Source organism: Euprymna scolopes, chromosome 18 (genome assembly GCF_053919585.1).
Source record: "Euprymna scolopes isolate OS-2025 chromosome 18, ASM5391958v1, whole genome shotgun sequence".
NCBI lineage: Eukaryota > Metazoa > Mollusca > Cephalopoda > Sepiida > Sepiolidae > Euprymna > Euprymna scolopes.
Genome location: NC_136499.1, coordinates 22,802,192 through 22,809,576, shown reverse-complemented (window position 1 = coordinate 22,809,576; position 7,385 = coordinate 22,802,192).

Below are 7,385 nucleotides of genomic sequence, written 5' to 3'. Positions count from 1 at the left end.
ATTTTACCTGCCACAATTTGAATTTAGATTTCGATCCATCAAAGAAACGACGATGGTTGGGCGCATAACCTGTTAACTGTTGAGACATTATGTTGAACAAAGATGGCGGCGTAATTCAGATCAGATCCTGAGTGTAATTGGCAGTAACCAAGATGGCGGGCAAGAATCAAATGATGAAGTTAATGGCGAACTGATTGAATCCAAAATTCGACAATTTTTATAGTAACTTTGGAAGGTTTTCATTGGTTGTTTAGCACAGCCGGTGGTTATAAAAACGATCGGCAAATTCATTGGACTCATACAACAATTACAGTAGAACTTCTGACGAAAATATTAACCAGACATGTCGATACCCAATAAGGGAGCGAAAAAGGACAGACTTCTTACAAATTGAAAAGATACAAGACTACACAGTGGATTACTGTTACTCATTGAACAGCACACCAGAAAGTTTTAATGAGACGATTAATTCAGAAAATCACAAAGAATAGGAACAAGCTATGATATCCGAATTGAAAGCTTTATCTGAAAATAACACATACGAAATAGTGGCAAAACCAACAGATAAAAATATAATTTCTTCCTGCTGGGTTTTTTCCAAAAAAATCACAGCTTCTGGCAGTGAAACTTTTAAAGCAAGATTTGTTGCAAAAGGTTTTTCACAAATTTCTGGAGTGGAATACTTTTCACCAACGACAAATTTAACGACAATTAGAATTTTATTACAACTTACCGCTCAATACAATTTAAAAATACATCAAATGGATGTAAAAAAGGCTTATTTAAACGCTTCGATTGACTGTGAAATCTATATTTACTCTCCAGAGGGATTTAAAATGAAAAATAAAAATTGCGTGTGGAAACTGCATAAATTGTTAGATGGACTAAAACAAAGTGCACACAATTGGAATTTAACACTCCATAATTATTTAATAGAACAAGAATTCAAGCAATGTCCCATAGACGCGTGCATGTATACCAAAAATGTAGGTAATAAATTGTTGATTTTGTTTTTTTGGGTTGACGATATATTACTCGCCTCAAACTGTGACAACACTTTAAAAGATGTTAAAAATAAATTAAATAAAAAATTTTAAATGGCCGATCTTGGACGACTGTCATGGTTCCTCGGTATAAAATTTACCTGTGAAAATGAAACTATAACTATGATCCAATCACGATACATTGAAAAAATTCTGCTCAAGTTTGGAATGCAAGATTGCAAACCGCATATAACTCTCGTTGAAATTGATATAAATAGAAATATAAAGACCGAAACAAAATCCATAGATAATCGATTATACAGAAAAATGGTTGGGAGCCTCATTTATTTGATGACCACAACTAGGCCTGACATATGTTACACTGTAACAAAGCTATCTTAAAACTTATCGGGGCAAACAATTAAGGACCTTACTCGTGCAAAACAAATCCTTCGTTATCTAAAAGGAACCAAGGAACAATCTTTAATATTTAAAAAGTCTACATATCTGCTAAATTTAGAAGCATTTTCAGATTCAGATTGGGGTAACTCTGAGGATAGAAAAAGTATAACGGAGTATTTTTCAGACTGTTAAAGACTGGACCTATGATCTCTTGGAAAACTAAAAAGCAACAAATTGTTGCCCTTTCTACTTGTGAAGCAGAATATGTGGCCCTTACCCATTCTGCGCAGGTGGCAATTTTTCTGAACACCCTTCTAAAATCTATTTTAAAACCTGATCTAAGTAAAAACCTATTGTAATTCATTGTGATAATCAGAGCAGTATCTTATTAGCAAATAATTCTATGATCCATCAAAGGTCGAAGCATATTGATATCAGATATCATTTTATAAGGGATGAAATAAGTAAAAAATCTATTACTCTTACTTATGTGACGTCTGAGAATAATATAGCCGACATTTTCACTAAACCTATAAAAAGAATAAAATTAAAAATCCTTTATAACCGAACTTTTTGGAATCTAATTATGAATAAATCTCTTTTCAGAAACCCAAAAAGAGAAGCATGATCAGTCGAAATCACACCAAAAAAAAAAAATTGTAAATTGTCTCGGGCACGACATTAAACTGCGACTATTTCTATCTTACTAACCAAATTAACCAACTAATACCTAATGTTTCCAGTTTTTGTTAAAAAAAAAAAAAGTAACTTTTTAAAACCGTTTCTTTGTAAATTTCCTTTTTGTCAAATAATTTTTTGCATCTTTTTTTTTTTTTGGCAAACATTTGTTAAAAACAAAACAAAACAAAAAAATGTATATTTGTGAATTTTTGTGCATATGTTTATATGTATTTGAAAAGTATTCTATTTGTATTTTTATATATATTTGAAAAGTGTTTATTTTTATATGTATCCAAAAAAAAAAAAACTCAATGTGATTTACAAAAAAAAAAAAAAAAAATATGCTTCTTTTTGCACACATTATACCAATATATTAACAATTCCTTTTGATCAATGAGAATAAAGACAAATTCCACCAAAACAAAAAAAAACAAACAAAAAAACAAAAAAAGAACCAATTATTTTATTGGTTTATTTTTATTTGTTCATTTATATGTTTATTTTATTTTTATTTATTTATTTTATTTTTCTTTCCTTTGTGACCAGACGTGCACGGCCCCGACAGATCGCCGACTCCCAACGTCGTGTATTGTGGATTTTTCGTTTGACTATTCCTCTTATGGCCGGATCGTCATTTTCTCGCTGGCGACTGTCGATGGGGACACACGTGGTTTCACAAAAGTAGAAATATAATAAATCGTGGAACAAAGAAAGGAGAAACACAAACGCCAATGTTCACATATAATTGAACTTGTGAGTGTGTGTGTGTGTATGTGTCTGTGTGAGTGTGTGTGTGTGTATGTGTGTGTGTGTGTGTGTGTGTGTGTCTGTCTTCTTCTCGTTCTATCGATGTTACGTTCGTCTCTATTTCGGTTTCATAGTCAACTCTAAAACTGTCTAACTTCCATCCGCCGCGACAGACATCTAGTTGTCAACTAACTGTCTCCTCTACGTTGGTATCTGAGGTCGCCCCCCCCCCTGGCTACCGGAAGCTGCCCTTCCCTGTTTTATCTGTAGGTTTCAATTGTCATGTCAACTCTAAAAGCTCGATCTAAAAATACCTAGAGATTCATTGTTTGTTACTTCCTATCTATTGTTTCCTATTCCTTTGTCTATTGTGCCCCCCTCTCAGCACTTAGTGACTCAAGTCCACTTTATAGTATCACACCTTTTCTCAAGTCAAACCAAAATTGAATCTGAAAGGATTTTTCCATTATATCAAAAAAGAGGGTGTGTAAACTGTTTTTGACTCCTAGTAGGGGGTAGGTAGGTATTTATTTGCTTCCCCACATAAGCAAAATATGACACAAGGTCGGTATTTATGTGAGGTGAAGTGGGAGGGGGGAAGTGGGAGGGAATGGTTTATATAGGGTTGCCCCTACATAGACCAACAACCAATTGCCACAAGGGCAATGGTCACAAAGTGCAGCATCTGCAGGAACAGATGGTATTTATTTGCTCCCCCACCGAGCAAATTAGGCACAAGGCCAATTTTTAATGTGAGGAGTGAAGGGAGGGGGAAGGGAAAAAGGGGACCAGCTCCCGAGAGGTGAGAAATGGGAGCTGGTTAAAGGTCAGACATGTGGGGTTGCCCCCACATCTGGTCTTTGCTAGTCATAGCTAGTCATAGCTTGCAGCATCTGCCGGAACAGATGGTATTTATTTGCTCCCCCACTGAGCAAATTAGGCACAAGGCCGTTTTTAATGTGAGGTAAAAACCAGCTCCCCTTAAAGTAGGCAAAAAGGGGGCACTCTGGTTACCAAAAATAATAATTGTCCCAGTATATAGGGTTTCCCCTCCATTGACTGGTACAAATTATCTTAAGTGCAGTATCTGCCGGAACAGATGGTATTTATTTGCTCCCCCACCAAGCAAATTAGGCACAAGGCCGATTTTTTTAAAGTGAGGAGTGAAGGGGAAATGGGGACCAACTCCCCGGGGAGTAGGGGAGCTGGATAGTGACAATTGGTATGAAGGGTTGCCCCTACATTGACCAAGGTCTTATATGTGAAGTTGCCCCCACATATGGTCTTTGCTTGCAGTATCTGCCGGAACAGATACTACACTCTGATCTCAGCCAAAAGGCCGAGGAGACAAATGAATTCGCCAATCGTTTATATAACTACCAGCTATGCTAAACACCCAATGAAAACCTTCCAAAGTTACTATAAAAATTGTCGAATTTTGGATTCAATCAGTTCACTGTTAACTATGTCACGGATCGCATTTGATTTTTGGCCGCCATCTTGGTTACTGCCAATTACACTCAGGATCTGCTCTGAACTATGCTGCCATTTTGTTCAACATAATGTCTCAACACTTAATAGCAACAGATCAGCGTTTGAAATGGCTGGAGTTTTTTTTTTTAAATAAAATGTTTGTACACAAAAACTCACATTCTGAGAGCAAATTACTTTACAACTAAATATACATAGAAATCCATGCATACATGATGATTGCTGCATCTTTCCAAATGATCGCTGTCACATTGAGTTCTCCCAATCTTGCCGTCCATGCCATCTCAGATGACTCTGCACTCCCGCCATAGATTTGCACATCTTGAAGCAGATGTGACATGCAAATTGAGCAATTTTCATCGAGTTGACTTCCTCTGGAGGTTGAAAGGTATTCCTATGAACAATCACTTGTCTTCTGAAACCAGCAGTAGACTTGCAAACTTTGCTGCATGCTAAACAGATCGTTTGGTTTGGACTAATAGGTGCAAAGTTGACCTGAACAGGATTTTTGTGCGACTTAAGGTGGTTTACATTTAAAATTTTGGTTTTCTGTTCTTCTATGTTCATTTTTTCCCATGTTTTTCATCAAAATGTGTAGCGTATTTTCATCAATTACATGGTTAGGAATCCTATATTCCACTATAGTCTTCATTTTCATATCAGTGCAGAATGCATGAATACGGAAATGAAGTTCACATAACTACTAAAAGACAATGTGAACATTGGTTAAAAACTAAGAAAATATAGTAAACATCTACAATATTAAATCAGGGTGGTGGTGAATTTGTGAGGGAACATTATTATTATTATTATTATTATTATTTCACTCATTAGGAGTTGTCTCACAGGCCATCATCAATGATCACTCACTGGCAGTAACCTGTGGTATTCTCTGGAGACCGAGTTACAAGTCTTCCCAGATTTCCAGTGTTCTCCACCTCTTGACCACTAGTGCAGATGATTGCACGTTATAGCAACAGCCGTTTGCCATTGATTTCTTGTTGGCATCGGGCATTGGTGTTTCTTGGGGTTTGGGTGACAAAATGCCTTCCCAAGGTACCAGATTTGAACTGCACACTTCCAGTAGAGGTCTAGTTAGTACTCTCGCACCTCAGACTTTCCATCCTCCCTGACTCTTCACTAGTTGGTGTGGCGCAAGTCGATGTCATCTACAGTTTTTTTGGCACTTCACGAGGAACGTGAACCCTGCGTAAACAGGTTTTAATTTAAATGGCTGGTTCCTGAGGTTTTCTTTAATTTTCTTCGCATATATCTCATGCCCTTTTTTTGTAATTGAGCATGTATTTTATTTTTTTTGATTATTTTTTATTTCATTAATTAAATTTGATTCATACTTTTATTTCGTGCTTGTTTTTATTTTATTTTCATTTTATATTATTTTTATTATTATATTATATTTTCCACACTAAATATTTTTTATTTTTTGTTACATTTATTTTTTCATATTCAAATAATGCTTTTGGCCTTTTTTTTTTGCCTCAAAAAAGTTTTTGTGATTAAATAAACCAATGAAAAGCTTTTGTGCATGCACTTTTTAAGGAACAACCATTAAATTGAAACCCGTTTACGCAGGGTTCCCGTTCACCCTGAAAGCCCCCCCTTTTTTTATTGTTGTTGTTATAATAATAATAACTGTGGAGGTGGTGCTTGTACAGTGTATGCACCGTGCTATATTTTAGATAGGATTTTCAAGTTAAATTAAATTTTTATGGTATCTTTTTTTTTTCATTAAATTATTAGTTGAAAGTGCAGAATAGTTAGAAAGCCCCCTCCTGTTAAGAATGGTTTTCTAAATAATGTTATTATTTCAGCACGGTGCATACATGGCACAAATACCAAAAAATACTTATTTATAAGATAAACACAAGAAAATATGTTAACTAAAATTTAATGTACTCTTTATTTTTAATTCATATCAAGACTTTAGTTAAAACTGATTGGTTAATGAATTTTTAAGATAAACTTGTGTTTATATTTCTCAGGAGAGAATAGAGAATTTCCTATTTGATTTCCCATTTCAGTCATGTAAATTATTTACAGATAAAATTTTATAAAACAAACAAAAACTTTAACTCGCTTTTCCCACCATGTGCTAAGAATGAAACGGAATTTCTATGAAAAGTTTTTTTCCAAGAAATTCCCATCTATGTTACACATTATAAAAAACTGCTTTCCTGCAAACTACAATGTCGTCATTTATATTATTTGGATTATTCAGACTACTGTTGTCATCTTGAGTGTTATTTTCACATTTCAGCTTATATAATCTCCAACTTTCTTCATTTTGTCAAAGTCGGGAATCTTTCCGTCAAACTCAAGAACCTGCACAAATATTTTCAAATGGAACTCTTTATTTAATCCGTAGAAGTCCTAAGTAATTCCCAATTGTATTTGGAGTGTTGTTCACACTGGGGATTGAACTTTTTATTTTTTTTTATAACAAAGAAGTCACCACTTACCAAGGCCTGGAGGCCACTCAAGAATAAGGGTGACTGAGTGTACAGTAGTCAATGGGACAATATAGTAATCGTTAGTAGTAGAAATTTAGTAAATTGAATTACTTAAGGAGATGACTTATCAAGAATTTGTTTACATTGGACTTGAAGATGATCATATTGTAGTCAGCTGGAAAGCAGGGAAACAGAAGAGAGTTCCACAGACGTGCAGTTCTTAGAAAGAAGCTTTGTTCATGGAATCTACATTTAGGTTTAGGCACAGATAAAGAGTGAGGAAAATAGTGGTTTCAGATAGACAAGCGTTTTTTTGTGAAAGTTTGATGACGAGGGACATATAAATTGGAGCTCAAATGAACATTTGCCACGGAAATAACGATAAAGCAAATATAGGCTCGTAACGTCTCTTCTGTGGGAAAGAGGTTGAAGGGAAGGAAAAAGGGCAGACACCACTAGGCTGCAAAGTCTATTTTGAACTCTGTCAAGGCAGGAAAAGCTGCTTCCAGTAGGTCCTTTCCCGATGTGGCAACAGTACTTGATCCTTGGCTCTAATAGAGGTAGAGAATTGCATCAGCAGTGAGATATCTACTGGAGCAGGAGAATAATC